Here is a 24,985-nt window from a genome sequence, read left to right as displayed (position 1 = left end):
TGTCAAAATCAGGTGATAGGACTGAATCAAGACTTAAACTATGTGACTTTCTAACTCTAAAGTGTGTGTGTCAACCAATACATTGCAGTAGTGGTTCTCAACCTGAGGCAATTTTTTCAGAGAATATTTACTTAATAATGTCTGGAGACAATGCCGGATGTTATAACGGGTTGGAGCGTGCTACTGGCATCTACTGGGTAGAGATCAAGGATGCTGCTAAATATCCTGCAAAGCAAAACAAAACCCCAACAACCAGGGAGTATCCAGCATCAAGTATCAGTAGTGCAGAGGCCAGGAAACACCGCATTACAGCAATAGAATTTCACTGAACTAGAAAAGGAGGCAGATTCCCAGATATAAATAAGTAACAGAAGAATCAGGACCATCAGGTATAAAAGTAAAAATAAATAAATATGGTCTCCAAGGGAGAGGAAGGGAAGATTCAGATATTCCTAAATAAGAAAAGAGTCGAAATCATTGCAATACGTATTTATTAAATGCCTACTGTGGGAAAAAAAAAAAAAAAAAAAGCTCTCAAAATCTGAAAGGCCAAGGAGAATGGAAGCCAGGAAAAAGAGCTGGTTTGTACTAATGTTACAAAAAACTGACTTTTTCTGAACAAATACAATTTCAGCATTACCTAAAAAATTGAAAACAGAAATAAAAGGCATGCATGTATACAATATACACAGACACACATGCACATGTACACACATATATTGTATGTGCTTAGTTATATTCCAGGCATCTATGCCAAGCAGTTTTGCCACATCTATGTTATTTCTGCCCTCTCTTTAAATTTCAGAAAACTGAGGCTTAGATCTAAAAAGTAGTTGAATTCCAGTAGAACCTAGAGCCAGAACCCAGAACCCTGTGCTCTAAAGCTCTATTCTAGAATGCCTGTGAGCAATGGAAATAAGTAAATTGTTTAGTAAAAACATTCTTCAAATTTTAAGAGAGTTGATACTAATAATTTGGTACACAATCCTAGGAAGCTTTTGTATGTGAATGCAGAGTTGAATGAACACAAACAAACAGAAAACTCCCAGCAATTTTACTTCTTTTGGCAAGTGTGTGTGTTGTATTGTATATATATATTACATATAAATAATAATATGCTATGATTTGAGGCATGGTGCAAAGTATGGGAAAAGTAACATTATGCCAACAAAATTTACTTTGTGGTGACCCGAAGAGATCTGTACTGGGGAGTACAGATTGACAATTATTCTCATTTCCATTTGCAGATATCAATTGGTTAACAATTTCACGTTTAGTCTATTACTTTTGCAAATAGATGCTTTTTTTTTATTGAATCAATGCTAAAAGTTTTCATGAACATCACTTTCTACAGAAGATAGTTTCCCTAGAGGGTTCTAAAACTCTACTTTTTAGAACAATAAACAATGGCTTTGTCATTTCTTATAGTAGTGTTGATATAGTATTTCCATTGGAGAGTGAACATTATAGTCACCAATACAAAAATTTGCAAGAAGTTTCCTAGAGAACTCATAAACCATTTGACAAAAATCAGTGTCAAGTCAGGAGAGAAATATTCTGATCATTTCTTTTTAGGTGTGTTTCCTTTATTATACTAGATACTTAATTCCCTTGCATGAGTTTTTTTGGATGGTATGCAATTGGATTCCCGTCCACATCCCTTAGAAGATATATTGCTTAGGACGATGCAGTTTAGACATATGTTATAATATTTTTTCAGATTACATTTTTTGTTCCAGAGAAGTAAAGAAATGAAGACCAGCAGGTTACATACAAGACGGAAAAGATCTGATGAAAATTCTACTATGGACTATTTATTTAGAAATAGATTGGCTGGATAATGCTAATACTGATCACCGTGGCTAAAATTTATTAAACCCTCTCTCTGCTATGCATTTCAACATACATCCCTAAGAGATTGGTACTAAATTTTCCATTTTAAATTTACAGAAAAAGATAATGATAAGGTTAAGTAACCTGTTCAGCTAGTAAGTGGCAGAGCTAGATTACAAACCCAGGTGATCTTATTCCAGATAGGAAGATCTGGACGAAAATAATTGGAAATGAGTCTGTCCTTTGTCTACTGCAACTCTCACTGAACATCATATGGGGATGATAAGTTAATAAACAAGTAGGCAAAATTATACTTATGTTGTGAACCATGTGTAATTAAGGATTCAGTAGACTGGACTGTCGCTTACATGATTAGAAATTTGAGGGGACAATTAGGTTTACTCCCTTGGGACTAAGGATCTTCCATTATAAAACAGAATGGACTAGATTATGTAATCTCTAAAGTACTTTGTCACTTGCTCAAAACTACTCCAAAGGACTCTGGAGGCCAAGGTGGGAGGATTACTTGAGGCCAGGAGTTGGAAACCATGTCTCTAAAAACATTAGCTGGGTATGGTGGCTCGTGCATGTAGCCCCAGATTATGTAAACTCCAAAGTTCTTTCTTGCTAGCTCACAAAATATTTTAAAGGACTCAGGAGGCTGAGGCAGAAGGATTGCCTGAGCCCAGGGTTCAAGGCTTCAGTGGGCTATGATTGTGCCACTGCACTCCAGCCTAGGCATCAGAGCAAGGCCCTATCTCTGGAAAAAACAAACAAACAAAACATGCCAGAGCAAAATGTCTTAGTGTTCAATCATTCTTTACGCCTATTTTATTTATTTTTAATTTTTATTTTTTGTGGGTACATAGTAAGTGTTTATGCTTATGGAGTATATGGGATATTTCAATAAAGGTATACGATGTGTAATAATCACATCAGGGTAAATGGGGTATCCGTCACCTCAAGCATTTATCATTTGTGTTTCAAACAATCCAGTTATACTCTTGTAGTTATTTTTAAATGTACAATTACATTATTCTTTATGCCTGTTTAAGATGCATTCTGAATGCATAGGACTAAAGTCATTCTTTGATACAGCAGTGTGAAACAGGAACTATAAAGAGTTGCTCTTATAGATGGAATGTCCGTCTGTGTTCTCTGTTTAGAAGCACAGGAATAAAAGTTTGGAATCTCTTCTGTTTGGATCTCACATGGTAGACCCAATGCCAAAAGGATAAATTAAATATTACTTAGTAAGGGGCAAGGACAATATAGATAATTTATTCTAGTACAAACAGTCTTTACTTCTCTTTCGTGAAGTGGGCAAAGAGATGAGTGTCACAGAACATGAATGGGTACAGCTACAGCAAAAAGTCAGATTTATCTGTGAGAGAATCTTCCATGTGTTGGGCACCAGTGGAGCCACATTTTTATAAATGGAACCATGCAAATTTAAAATAGTGAGCGACTTAAATATATCAAAATACTCTCACTTTATATATACCATTTGAATTTTAAAAATTCTCTCAAGCAAAAATATAGTTAGAATTTTAGAATTTTATCGTTTGAAAACTGGTGAGTCATGTCCACTGGAAGCGAGCTGGCTTTACCCTTCACGTGGTGAACCCACTATAGCCAGTCAAAAGAAATAACCAGTAAAATTATGGAGATGGCAAAAAGATCAGTGGTTGCCAAGGGTTTGGGGGAGGAAGGGATGAATAGGTGGAGCACTGAGGATTTTTAGGGCAATGAAATTACTCAGTATAATACTACAACAGTGAATTTATGTCATTATACATTTGTCCAAACTCATAGAATGAATAACGCCAAGGGTAAACCCTAATATAAACTATGGACTCTGGTGATAATGATGTTATCAACGTAGGTTTATTAATTGTAACAAAGGCACCACTCTGGGCGGTGGGTGGGGAGGGGGTGTTGATAGTGGGGGAGAGTGTGCATGTGTACTAGCAGAGTATATATGGGAAATCTCTGTACCTTTATCTCAATTTTACTCTGAACCTAAAATTGTTCTAAAAAATAAAGTCTTAAAAAATACCCATCTTGTTGCCCCATGATTGGTTCTGATTTGTTTGACATTGCCCAACCACATCCCCCTTGCATAAAGTAACAGTCTTATGTCTCATTTAACAGGAGCCTCTGACCATGTCTAGGCATTTTGCTATAAATATAACATGACATTGTTTCCACGTAACAGTAAAAATATTAGAGTCTGTAAAGAAACATGTGTTTGAACTTGTATATGATGTCATGAAGTTTAAGTATGTAGATACTAACAGGCAGAACTGTTTCTTTTGAGGCTTCAATGAAATCTTATTTAGTTTTCAAATAAGTACCTCAAAAGCCAAAAATCTTACAGATGAAAAATGAGCTACGATGTGGATTATTTTTTAGTCATAATGGTGAAGAAGCGTGTTCATGATCACATAAAAGTGTTGGTAAGAAAGAAATTCTGTAACAAAATTAATATGTAGTTCAGTCTATCAGAAACTATTCTTTGAAGGATGTCATTTATCAAAGTACAGATGCTGCTCTAAAAACTACATTGGCCTTTAAACATCACTAATTAAAAAGAAAGTAGAGCTTTAATTTGCCATTTTTTATCTTAAATACTATTGACATCAAAAAAATCATTCAGAATGCTCATAAAAATTGCTTTCCATGTTTCTTATGACTAAAAAGATTTTTTTCAGAAATGAATTAATCCTCATTCCCTGACACATTTGCCAGTGTTCTGAGATGAAAAGAAAATACATTATTATGCACCCTTCCTGAGAGAGCAGTAGAGGCAAGAGCTGAGTCCAAAATTATTCATTTCTGCTTCAAATCTTTCTTGAAATCTTTTCTGTGGCTGTGATGTGCAAGAAATAGGTGGAGAATTTTTATCTCCACCCCCTCAAGTAACATAAATCATCTGCTCCCCCTTTTACAAACATGAAAGAGGAAAACTGTCCATGATGATTTGCAGAGAGTAGGTGTGTGTGAGATCTGCTATTTCCATGGCTGGTTCAGAAGCTGATGTCACGATTACTTCCTACACAGCAATATGGGAAACCACATTAGCAGCAGGAATCCCAGTTGGCGGAATTGCCAATTGTACCTGATAAATAGACAGTTATTTGGAGGAGGAATCCTCTGGACACCTTAGAGAAGTCAACGTTTCATTTAGAAATGAGAAGCTCCTGGAATGGGATGATGTATTTCAAAATCTTTAAGTACAGTGTGGTACAACAATAAATGTTGATTTTTATAATGTTTGTCATCATCATTATTACATTACTATAGCTGTATGCAAGTCTTTCAATAGACACATAAATGTTTGTCCAAAAGCAAGGGTTTTGGTGATCAGGAATGAAACTTAATATAAAAATTAAATTAAATTGAACTTTTAAGAAATTGCCTTGAGAAAACCTGAGGTGGGAAATAAGGAGTTGAAACTAGACTGGAAGATAATCTTGGATTCCGAGGGGACCCAAGGTGATTGGGAGCATGACTTTGGCAGGAAGTCATTTTAACATTATGGCATTGAGACATAAATGCCCACCTGAAATAGCTGATAATATGGGGACTGAAGTACTCGTGTTAGTGTGACAGCAGCAGGGTCACTGGATAGAACAACTCCAGGGGGCACCATTCATCCATTCCTTTATTCCAGGAAGTGTTATGGAATACAGAGTATTACACAGAAGCAGCAATTTGGAAAGACCATCGTGAGAGATTCTTTATACAAACAGAACCCTGGTTTATAAAGGTACACACTGAGGTCAGTCTCACCCTGTCCATGCTCTCATCACACTTCTGTGTAGATGTCTTCTCCCTTTTTTGTATTGTGTTAAGACATCAGAATGCATCTTCCAAGGTGCTAAGCTCTCTCTACCCCCGCAGAGGCTTATTGTTTCTCCTGAGAAACTTGGCTGGTTATTGTGATGCAGCCAATTGATCTGTTGTAATAATAAATGCCCACTAAATTCAATTGCCAGGTTATCATTTATGTGTTTCAGTTCCTGCTCCATGGTTCTCTTGGAGGTCCAGAACTGAGCAAGACCTGAACTTGGTAGTTACCCATGTTCCAAATCTAGTGTCTTTCAAACTTTGTCTTGACTGAACATCCTTTGTTCAAAGAAATACTTACAGAGATGTCCAGTAAATGAAATAGAGAAGCTGTGAATGCTGACTTTGGGAGCCTTTCCTGCTCATTGTCAACACCCACCTGTTGACTTCACTTGTTCCATAGTAGCCACTGCGGGAATTCCATTGACTGTCTAGAGCTCTTCCATACCCAGTGCTAATAACACTACTTAAATAAAATCTGTTTCATTGTCTTTAACTGAATTTCTGGGGGTCTATTACCAACATTACTTGGAAATGTTCCCTTCTCCACTCTAGAAATTAGCTGTGTTTCTAACCGGTAATTTAAAACTAGCACTCCATCTCCATCAACTTAGAAAATAAAATAGGCCGGGCGCGGTGGCTCACGCCTGTAATCCCAGCACTTTGGGAGGCCGAGGCGGGTGGATCACAAGGTCAGGAGATCGAGACCATGGTGAAACCCCGTCTCTACTAAAAAATAGAAAAAAATTAGCCGGGCGCAGTGGCGGGCGCCTGTAGTCCCAGCTACTGGGGAGGCTGAGGTAGGAGAATGGCGTGAACCCGGGAGGCGGAGCTTGCAGTGAGCCGAGATTGCGCCACTGCACTCCAGCCTGGGCGACAGAGTGAGACTCCATCTCAAAAAAAAAAAAAAAAAAAAAAAAAGAAAATAAAATAAATTATTAAAAAAAATAAAATTAGCACTGCAACATTTATCTGTACCTATAGAACTGTATTATTCAGGAGTCCTTTGGTTGCAGAAAACCCAACTCATTCTGACCTAAAGGCATTCTGTTGACTTAGAGGTAGCTGTACATTGAAAGGCTTAGAGGTAGCACTGGATTCAAGCACAGTTTCCCTTCAGAGGGAAGAGAATACGCAAGATTCGATTTCTCTTTCTCACTCTTTTCCTGTTATTCACCTCAATTTATCTGATATTGGGTTTATTTATGGGCAGGCTTTCTTCATGTGATAGTCCCTGAGAAGTCTTTCCTGTGATTTTCTTTCCAAGTAACACCAACAGAATTTTTGGAACTATGATTCATTCAACCAGTTGTTTTTTAATTAATAGACTTTATTTTTAGAGCCCTTTTAGGTTTTTCGAAAAATTGAGCAGTGAATACTGACAGCTCCCAAAGATTCTCAACCCCTCCATACACAGTTTTCCTTATTAATATCTTGCACTGATGTGGTACATTTGTTACAACTGATGAACCAGTATTGATATAGCATGATAAACTAAAGTCCATAGTTTATATTAGAGCTCACCTTCTGTGTTGTAGAGTTTGTATGTGTTTTGACAAATATGTAATATCATATATTCACCATTACAGTATCATACAGAATATTGTTCCAAAATTTCTGTGCTCCACCTATTCAGCATTTCCTCCCTCCTGCCAAAGTCCTGGCCACTAGTGATGTTTTTACTGTCTCTCGAGTTTTCCTTTTCCCTGAATGTCGTATAGTTGGAATCATACAGTGTGTCATCTTTACAGATTGGCTTCTTTCACCTAGCAATAGGTACTTAAAGTTCCTTTCCGTATGGCTTGAGGGCTTGCTTGCTTGTTTTTATCACTGTTATTACACTGGTATTATTTTGTTGCATGGATATACCACAGTTTGTTTTTTCATCCACCTATTGAAGGATATCCTGAATGCTTCCAAGTTTGGGCAATTATGAATAAAGTCACTGGAAATGCGTGTGTGCAGGTTTGTGTGGACATACGTTTTCAAATCATTTGGAGAAGTACCAACAAGAGTAATTGCTGGATCATATGGTAATACTATGTTTAGCTTCTTAAGGATCTGCAAGACTGTTGCCCAAAATGGGCATACCTTTTTTCATTTCTATGTAAATGAATGAGTTGCTGTTACTTCACATCCTGGCCAGCACTTGTCCTTGTCAGTGTTTGGGATTGTACCGTTCTAATAAGTGTGTAGTGGTATCTCATTGTTGTTTTAATTTGCATTACCCTATTGAGACTGGACTAGTTTTAGTTGATGTCTATTCTTGAATCAAGCTATGTAGTCTAGGGGATGGAATATAGTGATCAGTCAGGTATGCATCTTGGGCTTTTTATTTAAGCCCAGGCAACAAGGATAGTTTGTGATTTACAGATAACAAATTCACAACTGAAAAGTGATTCATAGTTAAGAAAGACAATTGGATGCCATACTGATAATACATCAGCAATTCACAAGATAAATACATAAATAAAACCTTCCGACAAAATGTAAATATCAGAGTGTTCATATTTACATCATTCTCAGGTGAAAAACACATGATGTCTTTCAAGGGTCAAGGAAAGAGGTGGTGTACATATGAAGTATGGAAGTTGCAACAAGTGGCAGGGGTAAGGCTGGGCTCAATTTCAACAGTTTTTTTAAAAGTAGAATAAAACCCATTTGTTTTCAATATTAATTCTTCATTGTACATATTGATTCATGAGTATGTATAACTTCTTTCTGTATAAAACATATCACACAGTGTAAATGAAATAAACAATCCACTAGAGGTCTTTTACAATTTAAATTAAGCTATTATTCAATGTAATTACTAGTCTGAACGTTTTAAAGTTTTTCAAAATAAGAACTATCGAGGTTGTTTATTCTGCAAGATAGTTCATTGCACAATTATGAATAATCAGCAACAACTCTGTGAGTTGATGATCATAGGGTATATTTTAGTTGAGAACATATTTTTGGCAAGGAATACACAATGCCTATTAATTAAATCAAAGAGATATTTTATATATGCTGATTCAATAAATGTTCTTTTCAAATGAATATGTTGGCCAAGTAATAGGTGGTCACTCTAAATGCAATTGGTGAATTTGAATCTTACAGCAGGAAAGGAGGTATGGGTTAAATGTTCGTAAATATAGGCACAAATTAGTGATATTACTCGGGGAGAGAAGAAGAGAGTTGGCGTAAACATTTCACAGTTTTATAACAGTATTTGTCCAATGATTGATTTAATCTTGTGATTGATCATTAGCAAAAGTGTAAACCATATGGCAACTGACATTTATAAATGTGCTTTTATCAGTCAGTTTTATCCATTGAGAACAGTAATTTAAAGATTCAACACTTTGTAAGTATATTAACACAGCATTCTGGAGAATGTATTGAGTAATAGTGTTGGAAAGATTCTGTGTAGAGTCTTTATAGAATCATTAAAGAATAGTATTGGAAAAGAATTTTAACTGGTGATAGACAATATTTACTTCATTCAAAAGCCTGTGTTTATTTCATCCAAAGTTCTGATAATGTCAGAAGTTAGTGATTTCTGGAAATGCACTGGAAATATGTAGAAAATAAGAATAATTTACTTCATTCTTAGAGGATATGAGTTTTAAATACCATGTGAAAAAATAAATCTGAGCTAAATCGAATGGCCACGAAGTGAATGGGTTTGCTAAAGAGAGGAAAATCCTAAATATTTATACAAATTTCATCAGTCTCTGCCTTTGTTTTCCAATTTCTATACATTAGAAAACAAAGGCAGAGATTGATGAAATTTGTATAAATATTTAGTTTTCTAATGTATTACATTTATAGAATTTTAGAAAGTAACTTATTTAGCCACCAATCCCACTAAAGCTAGCAATAGTAGCTATAGGTTTAATCAGTCAGCCTTTGTGTTTAAAATGAGGCAAATTATTTTTGCCACCATAGTGGCAAATATGAGACAAGGCATGATGTTCTCTGATTATAAATTGGAGAACTTGGTTAGAAGTTAATTCCTGTTTATCAGATTACTTAGGATATCATTTAACTACGATTTAAGCTATCATTTAACTGTCAACCTTTAATAATGTGATGACCAAGTGCACTTTCACTTTGATAACAATTGCTGTTGTCATAATCATCTTCATCATCCACATTTGATTTCCATGATGCTTTAAAATAGTCAAGTGTCACACTGCCCAAGAGAAGTGTATCAAATATGGTGCCATATTTTGGTCAAAAATTGTTTTTGGGTCTGAATTTACAGAAGGAGAAATAAGAGAAGAATTTGGATTGAAATAAATAGTTTTATAGAGGTAATCTATTAAACATGTATTAATATACCAGAATAGTTCACGTGGATCATTATGTTTTCTGGTAGATAGAGTACTTGAATGAAGGTATAAAAATATGGCTTAGTCATTAAATAATTTCCCAAAACCTACTTAATCACTCTGGGACTTGTCTCAGCCATAGAACTAAGAGAACAAAGTCAGACTTAAGTCAACACGAGATACTTAACTTACGTAGCTACCGTCTTTAAAAACATCTTTGAACTATTTTAATGGAATATCACTTCACATTTTTCTGACATCTTTAACACTATTTTGGTTTCCAAAACAGTTGCCCACTCTCTACCCAACTCTTTCCACTCAACCTTGGGTTATGTAGCTTCCTGGCTTTTCATTCTTTATCTAGAATGAGATCAGAATTTTTTCCCGGGTGACTTATTTTAGTGGATTCCAACTGTGAAAACAAACACACACATATGAAAGGACATAGCAGATTTCATCTGAATATTCCTTTAGAATTTTGCCAATCATGAATGTTTGTAGAAAAGAGTGCTCTTAAAACTGTCTGTTAATATTTGCCCAAATTTGTTTATTCAGTTTTGTCCAGAAAGGAAGGAGTTGGTTATTTGAAGTGCAAATATAGGACTCAATATTTCATTTATTCAGAAGGGGGCACACTTGTGCTTTTAATAGCAGATGTATTCAGATTTGCTTGTATAGAAAATTTATACATAAACTTGCCACAGATGACAGAACTACTTCTCATTACCATGGTTTTTTAAAAGGCTTAATGCTTCTTAAACAAGAAGAGTGACATAATTCAATATGCAGGTTTCTTTTTAAAGAAGGTTTTGTTTTGTTTTGTTTTTTTAAAGTTCCAGAGTCCTTTTAGGTTAAAAACTCTGCAGTTTGTTCTAATAATTTTTCAGTGTGATTTAAACATGTCTATGATCATGGAAATAACATGTTTTTGACAGCTTCTAATACATTTTAGTTTGACCTCTAACGTTCAGCAATTTGATAGCCTTAAAAACATTTTCTCTGCTGGTTTTCATTAATAATGTGACATAATTTGTATGCCAAGATAACACTGACCCATTTGGAGAATAAAGACTTATGCAATAAGGTATCTTTCTACCAGTGGACTTAATTGTTCTTAGCCATAATTGTTTCTCCCAGGGACACAAGATTGTCTTTTCATGTTTGTCTAAGGAATTTACTCTAAAACCTTTGAAAATCATAGCCAGCTTCCACTACTTTGTCCTCAGTGCTATTATGCTCTAGACAATTCAAGTATTTGGTCAAAAATGATAAAACCCAAAAGATTTAAAATATATGGTAATAACTGTGATAAATACAGAGGATACGAGAAGATAGAATACATATCCAATTAAATTTGCTTTGAGGTATTGTTAAAAGCTTATATGGGTTGTAACCTGTCTGACAATATATATGACAATGGGGGATATCTTTACTATATAAAGCACTTTTACAAATGATAATGAATATTTAAGATAATTCAGTAGAAAATATGCAAAGGTAAAAGATGGTCATTTGACAATTTCCAATATGGATGAATGGGAAATTACCATTATACTATATTCAGTGTATACAGGAAAACAGACCTAGTCTATATGGTTGAAGTAGTTCATATTTTTGTCCCTGTTCAACACTCATGTTGAATTGTAATTCCCAATTTTGGAGATGGAGCCTGGTGGAAGGTGGTTGGATCATAGGGGTGGATTTCTCATGAAGAGTTTAGCACCATCCCCTTGGTTCTGTTCTCATGATGATTAATTCTCCTAAGACCTGTTTGTTTAAAAGTGTGTGGCACTGCCCCCGCCATTCTCTCTCACTCTGGCTCCCATTCTCACCATGTGATGAGCCTGCTCCCCATTTGCGTTCTGCCATGATTAGAAACTTCCTGAGATCTCCCCAGAAGCAGATGCTGCTATGCTTCTGATACATCCTGCAAAACTGTGAGCCAATTAAACTTCTTTACTTATAATTTACCCAGTGTCTTATAGTTTCTTTAGAGCAATGCAAGGAAGTCCTAATACATATTTTCAATCTTCTGCCCTCACAAAGTTTTCAAGAGAGCAATGTTGATACAGATGTTAATTGATATTTCATTTTCAGATGATAATCATGCAATATGTATCACTGATTTCAGTATACCCTTTGACTAAACATTCAACATCTTTCTTAAGGAAACGATCTGAGAAAGAGATAACTGTACAAAGATGTTTCTTGCCGTGATGCTTAACGTAGTGAGCAGTTGGTAACCACATAAGCATCAAGGAAAACTAATTAGTTAAATGTATTAAATGTGCTGTGGCAAAATCCTTTAAATGAGTACTTCATAACTGTTACTACCACAAAGAGAGCCTACACCTATTGATTTTTTAAGTCTAAGTATGTTGGTAAATTGAAAAAGTAGGTTAACAGGGAGATTATGGAGTAATTCCAATTTTGTGAGGGAACCATCATTCTACCCTCTACATCCATGAGATAAATTATTTAGCTTGCACATATAAATAAGAACATGAAATATTTATCTCTCTTTGCCTTGCTAATTTCACTTAACATAATGTCCTCCAGTTCCACCCATGTTCTTGCAAATGACAGGATTTTATTATTTACGGCAGAATAATACTACAATGTGTATATAGACCACATTTTCGTTATCCATTCATCCACTGATGAACACTTAGGTTGATTCCATGTCTTCACTATTGTGACTAGTGCTACAGTGAACATGGGAGTGCTGATATTTCTTTGATGTACTGATTTTTCTTTCTTTTGGATATATATCTCCTTTATTTGGGATCATATGATAGTTTTATTTTTAGTTTTTTGAGAAACCTCTATATTCTTTTCCATAGTGACTGTGCTAAGTTATATTCCTATCCACAGTGTGCAAGCATTCCTCTTTCTCTGCACCCTTACTGGAATCCATTATTTTTTGTCTTTTTGATAAAAGACATTTTAACTGGGGTGAGATGATACCTCATTGTGGTTTTGAATTGCAATTTTTAGATGATTATTGATGTTGGCAATTTGTATGTCTTCTTTTGAGAAATGTCTATTGAGATCTTTAGCCCATCTTTAAATCAGATTATTTGTTGACTTTTTTTTTTTTTTTTCTATTGAGTTGTTTGAATTTCTTACATATTCTGGCTATTAACCCCTTCTCAGTGGAATAGTTTGCAAATATTTTCTCCCACTCTGTAGGTTGCATCTTTGCTTTGCTATGTGCTAACTAGCTTTTGTTGCATTACATTGGCCAAGCAAGTCACAAAACTAGTCCAAATACAACAGTCACGATGGCTCACTCCTGTTATCCCAGCACTTTGGGAGGCCAAGGCAGGTAGACTACCTGAGGTCAGGAGTTGGAGACCAGCCTGGCCAACACGGGGAAACCCCTGCCTCTACTAAAAATACAAAAAAGTATCCAGGCATGGTGGCAGGCGCCTGTAATCCCGGCTTCTCTGGAGGCTGAGGCAGGAGAATCGCTTGAACCCGGGAGGCAGAGGATGTAGTAAGCCGAGATCACGCCACTGCACTCCAGCCTGGGCAAAAAGAGTGAGACTGTGTCTCAAAAACAAAACAAAAAGCAGTCAACAAAGGGATCTCACTTCTTGATGGAAGAAACTGCAATATTACATTGCAGAGGGCAAAGGAAGGAGTAAAGAATAGGGGTCCTTTTTGTAGTCTGCTCCTCTAGTAAAAAGCTAAATTCTGAGAAAACAGACTAAATATAGAAACACAAATTGTGAATCCAACGCAAAGAAAAAGGTTAAGTCGTGAGTGAGTATCAAAAAAAAGACTAAGGTTTTCAAGTTCTTGAGGCATATATGTGAGATTCCTATCTGAGGTCCTTCATTTTCTAACTACAGAAACTTAAATAATGCATCAATATGAATAAAAATACCTTGTGTCCTTTAAAATGTGGGTAATTCCTATGATTCCCTTCTTTGTTGTTGTGAGAATAAAGCAGGATTACTTTTTTAAAAGTTCTTTGCAGAAGCTTCCCATTGCAGGTACTTCATGAGTGTCTAGAGTAATTCACTAACTTTATTAGGATTAACCCTGCTGTAGTTATTAGTGAATCACATTGTACAAACTAATGAACTAGAAAATAGAATCAAAGAATCAATACAGTGGAAATAAGACTGAAGTTGAAGATATCTAGCCAGGATCATGGATTCTAGGTCTGTGCAACCCTAGGCAAGTCACAGTATTTCTCTAGACCTGTGTCATTTCTAAGAAAATGATGCTTCTTCTTGGAGCTGAAATGTCATTCTGCTCTAAGAAAATTACAACCAAGAATGTTCCTTTCTCATTTTCATTTTCCAAATTGTATTTCCGCTTGCAAAACAATATTGTATTCTTGTATCAGAGAGGTTTAGGGCAAACAAAGATGATCAAGTGAATATTTGAGTGTTTGGGAAAGGAGTGGACCAGGGTGAGGAGACCCGAAATTATCACCCCAGTTATTAAGTAGCTGAGAAGGACTCCAACATTATGAATATTTCTGGTTATCAGGCCTGTCTGACGTTATTCCAAATAATTTTTGTTTTCAGTTACAGTGATGTGTGACTAATTGTTAGTGTGCGTTCTTAATGAGCATATATCACATTTAAAAATAAAATATTACTTAAAAATACTACAAATAAAATTACACAACTTTGAAGCTGAGTTCTATTAAGTAGCTGATTGTGTGAGTTATATAAGAATATGAGATATAACCTAATATACTAATGCACCTTCTAGTATCTATCCTGCACTGCTCTGGTTAGCACTAGTGGCTCCAAATGACAAGAAAGTGTCATGACATCAAACAGTAGGGCAGAATTCCACCAAAGAATACTGAACACTTTTATTAGGAAGATAGGAAAAGGAAGAAAAAAAGGAAATAGTGGCAGTTTCTTTGGACAAAATCTGGGTAAAAATTACTACCCTCAGGGTAGAAATTTTCTTAAATTGATAAATCATACCTCGAGCTGAGAGCTTGACGTATTTGTTCACAAACCTATTAACTTCTCTATAGCTTCCCATTAAACATCACAAGTAGTTTATTCCCATATCATCTGGGCAGTGGGCCAAATTTTGCCTTGAATTTCTCATTCCTATATTTTCTTTGGCTGTTTTACTGATCTTCATGAACTTTCTTTTTTCTTGTTTTTTTTTTTTTTTTTTTTTTTTTTTTTTTAATTTGAGATGGAGTCTCACTCTGTCGCCAATGCTGGAGTGCAGTGGTGCGATCTCAGCTCACTACAACCTCCATCTCCCAGGTTGAAGTGATTCTCCTGCCTCAACCTCCCAAGTAGCTGAGATTACAGGTGCATACCACTGTGCCCAGCTAATTTTTGTATTTTTAGTAGAGACACCTTGAAACTATAAGTGAAGACGTCACCTCAAAATATACAGAGTCAAAAACAGGCTTCTGAGGAGGTAAATGTGTTTTAAATAAGGAGATCTCCATTGTAACTTCAAAAATGTCATTCATTCAGAAGGTAAATCAACAGGAAAATAGACCTTGAACAAGACTCTTTTTCATGTCTATTTAAATAAGAATGCTATTGAATTTGTGGTGCTAATAAAATAGTTTAAAACTTATAGCATTATTTTCTGTATCCAAATAAGTGAAAATATTTTTTAATATAATTTAGTATGGTTTATACTGAGTTAGCTCTGAGGATGCTAACACTCTCTAATACTTTTCCCCCAAATGTTGATATATTTGTATTTATTCTATATTAAACATTCAAGTAGTGTTTTAAAATGATATCCGTAGTGTCATCCAAAAACCTACCACAAAATGTTTTAGTCTTTATTATAATTTCAATTATGTGGAAGTTAAACATATGTGACTATAACACTTTTTTTAGACTGTGGTTTACAAAAAAAAATCATTCCCCTGTTGAATAATTCAGTAGGTTTATATTGGCAAAATCCATGTTCTGGTCACTTGGGTCCAGCCCCCATTAAGCCTGTAGTCCAGTGGAAGAAGAGTTCAGTAAACTCTTAAAACTGAAAACTTAACATGCAGTGTAATAGTTCTATGCTGGGGTCAACATAATGTATTACAATTGCATATTGCAGAGTCCTCTTATTTGAACTCAGAGGGTCGGAGAATTTCCAGGGAAGGTAACATGGAAGGTAATATCTGACAAATCAGTAAAAATCAGCCAAAGAGATGGAACAGAATACTTCATCTCAGTAAGCATTATATGCAAATGTATAGAGGCAATAAAAGAGTTGGCATTCTTTAAAGAAGTAAGAGTTCAATGAAACTAGAAGTTAGAATTCCTGAAAAGATGACACGGAGATTGGGAATAATAAATCTGGAGTGGTAAGCCGGGGTGTCATCATGGAAGTTCCTTTTTATCAAGTTAAAGAATTTGACCTTTCTCCTAAGAAGACTGGAATTCTACAGAAATGTTTTAAATAAGAAAGCAGCCTAGTTAGGTTCACATTTCAAAAAAAATCATTTCAGTACGAATAAAGGATGATAGACAAATGAGAGCAGCAAAGAGAGAGGCTGAGAAACTCATTTGGAGTCAGCTATAGTGGTTCCAGGTGAGAGATACTATTGGCCTCAACTAGAATACCTGTAAGTGGGGATGGAGACAAGTAGCTGGAATCATCATATTTTTAGAAGATTAAATTGAGAGTGCTTCAGATTGGATGTAAAGGAGGGTGAGGAGCAAGGGTTAAGGAAGCTAACTAGATTCGTGAGATCTGTAACAGTGATGGTTGATTCTTCAACCGAACTAGGAAACATACACTAAATATGGCAAGCGAAGGTAATGAGATCATTTGGTGGCATAGTAAGGTTTTCCTTCTGTAAGACTTCAAGTGAGATGGCTAGCAGAAATTTATGCATATGGATTATGAACAAAGTCCTTTTCAGGAACAAGATCTGAGCTAGAGATATAAACTTTGAGGTTGTCAGCAAGCAGATGGTAATTAAACATATGGGAGTAGATAATCTTACTCAGGGATGATATATAAAGGAATGATTCTCAAACTTTGGGGTCAGATTAATTACCCAGGAAACCCAATAAAATTCAAAATCCTGGGTACCAACTCCAGAGTGTTTCATTGAGTAGGTGTAGAATGTAGTTCCCAAGTCTGCCTTGTTGAAAAGCAGAGCCCCACCCAGTGGTTCTGGTAGAGATGATGTTGTGACACCACTCTGAAATATAATGAGAAGAGGATCTTGCATAGTGTCCTGAGTAGTATCGGAACATAAGTGATGGACAAAGAAAGAGGAACCCAGAAAGAAGACTGCAAAAAAGCAACCAGAGGTATTGAAGGAAAACCAGGAGAATAAAACATTACAAATTCTGTAAGAAAATAGTGGGTACAAGAGTGGTGAACAGGGTCAGAGTGCTGAGAGATAAAGTAAAGATAAAGGCTAAAAACACCCACTGGATGTAACAAAAAGGAGGTCATCACAAGTTGGCAAGAATAATTTTGGTAGAATTATGTGGGCTGAAGCCAGATTGCAGTGGGCTGAGGGTTGAATATGAGATGAGGATAAAGAGACAAGAAGCAGAGGCAAAATGTTATAAAAGAAGCTGGGACTAGAAGGGCAGGAAGTCACTGCAGCAGAATGTGGACTGAAGGGTGAGATGTTTTTAGTGGAGAAACGACTTGAGTGAATGTGCTATCTCATACCTGACGTGCTCCATCCCTAATTTCATTTTAAAGTTTTTGTAAACAGATTCATTGAAGTATAATCTACATATTATAAAATTCATATGTTTAAAGTATACAATTCAATTTTTTTTTTTTTTTGAGACGGAGTCTCACTTTGTCACCCAGGCTGGAGGGCAGTGGTGCCACCTTGGCTCACTGCAACCTCCGTCTCCCAAGTTCAAGCAATTCTCCTGCCTCAGCCTCCCAAGTAGCTGGGATTACAGGCATGTGCCACCACATCTGGCTAATTTTTTGGTATTTGTGGTAGAGATGGGGTTTCACCATATTGACCAGGCTGGTCTTAAACTCCTGAGTTTGTGGTCCACCCACCTTGACCTCCCAAAGTGCTGGGATTACAGTACCACGCCCGGCAATTCGATGATTTTTAATAAAATTACAGAGCATACAAGCATTGCCACAATCTAATATTAAAGCATTTTCATTGCTCCATATTCCATACACCCATTTACTGTTAATCCACATTCCTACATTCTGCCCCAGGCAAATACACATGCATTGTATGTCTCTACAGATTTACCTATTCTATACATTTCATAGAAGCCATACAACATGTGGGTTCTTTTGTGTCAGAGTTCGTTTGCTTAGTGTATTGTTGGAGAGGTTCCCTCCTGTTGTAACTTATATCAGTGCTTTATTACTTTTATATTGCTGCCTTATATTCCATTTTATGGATAGAGCACATTTTATATATCCATACTTCAATAGATGGACCTCTGGATAACTTCCCCTTTTTGACCATCATTCGTGAATGATACTGCTATGAATATTCACATGAAAATCTTTAAGCATAGGTTTTCATTGCTCCAGGATAGTTATCTAGGAGTCTGATTGCTGGGTTGTATGTTAAGTTTGGGTTGAACTTTCTCAGAAATGGTCCAACTTCTTTCCAACGTGGCTGCAACATTTACATTCACGCTCTTTCATCTCTGCCCTAATAAGCACATATTCACTTACCTTTATAACTGCATTCATTTAGTTATCCTGAAGGAAAAAGAACTGTGCCCTCTTGGATAGTGAGGAGCAAAGTAAGGTGCTGCTTTGGGTTCTATACATTACGGTTAGGCCAGAAATAATGGAAATATGAATTAGCACCAGTCTGCCCCCTAGTGGTAGTCTAGACTGCTGTGCTGTCAACCTAAATCCATGGGGCCAAACTTCCAAGCGATCTACTCTTTCCTTCACACCCTCTGTCACCCTACCTCCATCTTTTCTTGCAAAGACTAAACAGTGGATATGCTCAAACAAATTTAGAAAGTGTATAGTGCGGTGCAGTGGTTCACAAGTATCAGTCTACTAGTCATATCTACCAGAGATATGGACACCTACTCTCATGTGTTTAAGCATCACCTGCTGGGGGACTTGAGCAAAGTTACTGAACTTCATGTAGTAAGCTCAGTTGTTTCTGTAACTCTACAATGAGGATTATGATAACACCAGGCTTAGTTATACTGCAATGATTCAATGAAATTTCATAGGTAAAACACCTAACACAGTTAAACCTAGAGTTAGCATTCAAGAAAAAGTAAGTGTTCCTATTTTATGATAGTAAAAGTGGTCACAAGTGTAGTCAAATGCTACAATGACGTTCTATTTATAAAATTGTTTTTTTACCTGTTCTCATTTGCTTATATCTTGTGTTTATGCTCTCTATTTAAAAGTAAAACATCTTTGAATTTAGAACTACTGTTGACTGTATTTATTTGACAGTCTACAGTGTACTGTAGACAATTTATTTGATATTGATAAAAATCACAAAAGTAACAATGATACTGCCCTTCATTATTTTATAGTAACAATATATCAAGAGATTTGCTAAAGTCTTCCTGTATGTAAAATTTAATGCAGAAAACATTTTTATAGGGTAGGTAAAGATCTCAGATAGTCTGTGTTGGAGAAAATATTTCAGCCACATCTTTCTCGCTGCACCCATGTTCACTACCTGTTGTGCTGCCAGTGCCCATGGAAATGACAATACCAATTACAGCTGGTTGATAATTGAGACGTATATAGGCTAGAATGAGCTTTTGTTGCTCTTTTGTCAAAGAGAAAAAGTAAGACCAGAAATGGCCTGAATTTGATGATTACTGCAGTCTGCAATTCAGCAATTCAAGATAGTTGCACTCTCCTTCCCAATCCACCCTAACACCTGCTTCCTTTTCCCCATTGATAGCTAAAGTTTGCTCCCCAAAATAGCCAAAGGTTAATTGGAAATTTTATCCATGTAAAGTAAGTGCATAGGCCTTCTTTTGTTTTTCTCTTAACAGTGCTGCAGACTGTTTAGAATTTATTCTCTGATGGCAGTTGTTAAGTTACTTATTTTAATGGCTGTTTTATAACTTTAAAAGGAAAATTGTTTCCAGGGAAGAGAGCATGCCTCCAGTACAGAAATCAGGTATTTAGGGGGAAGAACCATCTAATAAAACACTTTGGACAGCCCATCATAGTGTTCAGACACACAGTTCTAGAAGAGAAATAAGAAAGCATTTCTTTGGCCAAATGTGATCTGAACCATCCTGGGTTCTGCCTCACATGCTGTGAGAGACATTTATTCTCTTGACTATTCAATTATTTTGCCAGGGAGATGTGGGAATTAAAGTAGCAGCAATCATGATAACACGTGTGTTAAGCATCAAAATACTTTGCACTGAACAGACAGAGTTGCCAGTTATATTTTCAACTTGTGTTTACATATGGAAAATATTATTACTGTTTCCTTCAATGTCATCCGTTTTTAATGGCTCCTATTCCATCCAAATTTTAAGCTGTAAATATAGTCTAGTATTTGAAAAGAAAATCTAAGTAGTCCTAATGCCAGAGGCCGGAACTAGTTTGTTTGCCAGCAAAATTCGCCTTTAGTTTACATGTATCTAGATGCTTGATTATATGTCCCCAAATCCAGTCATAATTTAGCCCAGAATTTTTGATTAACAGAACCTAAGTGTAGATATATTTGTTTGTCTCATGCATTTTAAAAAAAAGAATCTGTGAGCAAGCCTTTAAATATCAAGAGATTCCACAATCTGTATTTGGGATTCTCTTCATAAATAAAAGATTTTAAAATGCTTTCTTATCCCTGAGTAGGACACTGGACAAATAATGCATACTTACACTCTACTATTTGATATTTGTCCAAGACCTCCCAAACACCTTTGGTTTTTGCTTAATATTAGTCGATATTTAATCTACTGAAATATTTTAGTCCATCTATTTTTTTCCCCCTGTAGAAAATTGACTCTAAATTTAAAGCAGCCTTTCTAATGCCATCTGAGCCAAAAGGTATAATTCACTTTAAAGTAATTTGAGGGCAAGCTTAGAAGTGTGTAGGTAGTAGGGCAAACATTTATTTAATTTCCTATACTACTATAGAAATGATAATAACTAACATTAAATACTTATTCTATGTCAGGTGCTGAGGTTTACATACATTATCTCGTGTAATTCTCACAACAGGCTATAAAGTAGGTGCTAAATGCTATTATTAGTTTAACAGCAATAACAAAAAAAATTCTAAACCTCAGAGCAGTTATGTACATTGCCTATGGTAAGGGACTGAGCTAGGACTATCTTCTCTCTAAAACTCACTTCCTCATCACTCACTCTCTTACTCTGTCTTACCTTGACATTACATTCTAAAGTATTTTTAAAAATATATTTAGGTCCAGCACACGCCGGTTATTCCAGCACTTTGAGGGGCCAAGGCAGGTGGATCACTTGAGGCCAGGAGTTCAAGATCAGTCTGGCCAACATGGCGAAACCCCATCTCAACTAAAAATGCAAGAATTAGCTGGGTGTGGTAGTGCACGCCTGTAATCTCAGCTACTCAGGAGGCTGAGGCTGGAGAATCACTTGAACCCGGGAGGCAGAGGATACGGTGAGCTGAGATCACACCATTGCTCTTCAGCCTGGGCGACAGAGGGAGACACTGTTTACAAATAAATAAATAAATAAATGTTTATTTTAAATATAAGTAATTAAAAACATAAAGCTACCTAAAAATGCATATTTATATAAATAAATATTCATCTTCATACTTAATAAAATGCTCATGGAACTCTGTGCTCCTCATCACACCTTTTGGGTCACAGAGGGTCCTCTTTTTATGAATGGCCCATCAAAGTGGTCAGTGTTAGGTAGCATTCTTTCCCAGTATTTTCCTTTTTTTTTTTTTTTTTGCTACTGTAAATGAATTATGTATGAACCCTGAAGTAATTAGCAAAGACGTTGTTGTTCAGCTGAATTTTAAACTAATTAATCTGACCTAATTCCTGTCAAAAATAATTAGGATAAAATATGTCCTCCCTAAGCAACTCTTTGAAGCTGAGACGCTAAAGCACAGTACCTCCTGTGTATGCACTGCTCTAAAATTGAGAGGGCCATTTATTTAAGTTTTAAAGGAAATGCTAAAATGCTACCTTGTGAATTGCCACCTGGGTATCATCTCCTCCTCCTTGGTTTCTATATTCAAATAAAGAAAAGAAGTTGAACTAGCAATGGGACTGTAACATGAGTGGTCTCAATGAGCCCTTCACATCACGTGGTTTGCAGTTGAAACATCCAAACTGGTTAATTTCTCCTCTTCCAAAAGGCTTCCTGCTGAATATGTGTGCCGTGTGCCCCGTGCCCCGTTTCTCAGCCCCTTCACTCTTTTTTTTATTTTTATTTTTTTTTGAGACACAGTCTTACTCTTGTCCCTTAGGCCAGAGTGCAGTGGTATGACCTCAGCTCACTGCAACCTCCACCTCCCCAGTTCAAGCAATTCTCCTGTCTCAGCCTCCTGAGTATCTGGAACTACAGGTGCTTGCCACCATGCTAGGCTAATTTTTTTTTTTTTTTTTTTTGTATTTTTAGTAAGGACGGGGTTTCACCATATCAATCAGTCTGGTCTCGAACTCCTGACCTCAGGTGATCTGCCTGCTTCGGCCTTCCAAAGTGCTGGGATTACTGGCAGGAGCCACCACACCTGGCCCACTTTTCTTAATATAAAATTGATTAAGCTGTCTTCTGTCTCCCCATCCCCTACCTGCCCCAAATCACATTTTAAAATATCCTTAGTGATATAATGAATTGGGAAAGTGTCTCATGTAATAACCAAGTCCTAAGCTATATATTTCTAGGAAAAATAATTTAGGAAAAGCAAATAAGCAAGCTTTACCCATAGCTGCAGCTGGTCAACAAGTTGAGATGATCATGGGTTGCAGCAACTGTGGAGGTTTGTATATGCTGGTGTTTGCCCAAAGCCTTCACGACTGCCCTGTCATTCTATAGCAGCCTCTTCTGCGTGTCCCCTAACCTTGCTCTCGAACGTATTACGGAGCTCTTGGGAGAGGAGCGCATTGTGGAGTATATCTATCACATCCCCAAGCAGTTCAGAGTTAATAATTTCCTTATTAAACCTATGAACCCTCCATGTTTTCTAGTCCTCCCTCCCCAACCCCCTTCCAAGTTAGTTTCTAGGCAACCAATAAGCACTGAATTACATTAAGCTCTTTATTTCAAGGCTGCCGTTCAGAATTTTGCTGCATATTTGTTGGCTCATTTATAGAGACCACAGCATAAAATTCATTAATTCTGTCTGATCTGCAGTACATTAGTGATTTGGTTAGAACCACATCACCTGTACCTGTTTATCATGTTTAAATCACTCAGTGCCATGATGCTCTTCTTTATGTAGCTCATGCCAAAGATACTGTGAGCTCTAATTTGAAATCACAGAAGCAAGAATTTCCACAATTCCCAGTTCTTGGTTATCATTCAGCACCTTGAGATAGTCTTTTATGAAATTAGAAATTTCAAAATCTCCTTTTTTGAATGGCCGAAATGTCTAACAGCTGACTATTAGTAAGAAAGATCAGAAATGTAAGGTTCAGGAATAACCTGAAATGCAGTAAGCATTTGAAAAAGGGAGGAGGATATTGTTTGCTTTAACAAACTGAAATTTTGGTGTGAAAGAGACGCAAGCCTTTGGAAATATTCCTTTGTTGGTATGAGTCAAGGAATTGAGGTTGTAATTTCAAATTTTACCAAGGACAGTGTGAGAATGAAGATTAATCTTCCGGCAGAACTGTTCTCTGTTTTGAATGTTGAATGGTTTGAGATATTCTCTCGAAAACTCTGAGCAAGCACTCTCTCTTTCTATGTGACATTTATAAACAGATCTGGTAAGTCTCTAAGTGTATAATATATTAAGATCCTCACAATTGATCAAAAATATGAATTAAATGTTTGTTCTCTCTGTAGTTTCTTAAAACACAAAGCAGTAATCTATACTGGCCACACTAAAATGGTGACTTTGAGAAGACAAAGTAAAATCCTTTTAAAACTCAAACTTGAATCTAATCTCTTTCCTTTCACCTGCTTATAATGTAGCTGAGGCAAGTGTGTGGGGTGTATAGACTGTAGAAATAAACTAATTGAATGGTCTTGTGGCATAGAGAGCCAGCTGTCCACCAGAGTTGCATGGTAGGAAAACTAGGAGACTCTATTGTCAAGAAGGAGTGGCCCAGATTAGAGAGGGACTGCATCTCCCAGAGGACTTTGCGTCTAGAGTTGCCACTTACTGGATTTGCTTCATAAAATTTGAGCAGAAGGGAGGTATACCATTTCCAGGCTTGGCCTACAAGATCTTCTGTATGATCTCCCATGTGACCGCCTCTCTCTCTTTTTTTTTATTTTACATTCTTTTATATCAATAGTTTTTGGAGTACAGTTTTTGGAGACATGGAAAAGTTCTTTAGTGGTGATTTCTGAGATTTTAGTGCACCCATCCTCTGAGCAGTATACTCCCATATGTCTCTTTCTTCCCCCTCTGCCCATTGGATATCAGTAACCTCTCAACCTGGGGAAAAGTGAGAAGTTTTGTCAAAGCCCCCATCACCAGCGACTGCATGGAGCATCACCTGTCTAGATCCCTGACAGTAAAACTATTGTTTATCACTGAGAATTTGTGTATATCTGTTTCAACAGCTCGTTTTTACCTTGACTTATACACGTGCCATGCATGAGTCACAAGACAGGATGACTTCAATCAGTAGAACCACAAATATTCTTGACTGCTTACTATGTGCCTTGCAATGCAGATTCCAAGGATTCTATGGTAACCAGACAAGAATAGCATCTTAAAGTAGTAGGAAAAAAATAGACACACTTCAAACTATTGCAATCAATCTATTAATTATATACATGTAATGAAATGCAAAATATAAATTTAGTACCTATAGAGCATATAGTACAGTAAGATTTAAACTACTCTAGGGTTGAAAAATATTTTCATTCATTAATACTCAATATTATTT

The 24,985-nt window shown here is 36.3% G+C and overlaps 1 long non-coding RNA gene across 2 annotated transcripts in view; it reads right to left on the bottom strand.

Annotated features, from left to right (window-relative positions):
* Positions 1-24,728, bottom strand: part of LOC119625867 (uncharacterized) — a 178,941-nt gene extending 154,213 nt beyond the window's left edge. For both annotated transcript variants that reach the window (XR_005242062.1, XR_012090498.1), the window contains exons 1-2: positions 24,668-24,728; positions 10,328-10,416 (exon numbers count right to left, since the gene is read on the bottom strand). This is a non-coding gene — a long non-coding RNA (uncharacterized lncRNA). The remainder of the gene's footprint in view (positions 1-10,327; positions 10,417-24,667) is intronic.
* Positions 24,729-24,985: the final 257 nt, after the last annotated feature.

The sequence above is a fragment of the Chlorocebus sabaeus genome, chromosome 22 (genome assembly GCF_047675955.1).
Source record: "Chlorocebus sabaeus isolate Y175 chromosome 22, mChlSab1.0.hap1, whole genome shotgun sequence".
Classification (NCBI taxonomy): Eukaryota; Metazoa; Chordata; class Mammalia; order Primates; family Cercopithecidae; genus Chlorocebus; species Chlorocebus sabaeus.
This window is presented reverse-complemented; position numbering and strand designations above follow the sequence as displayed.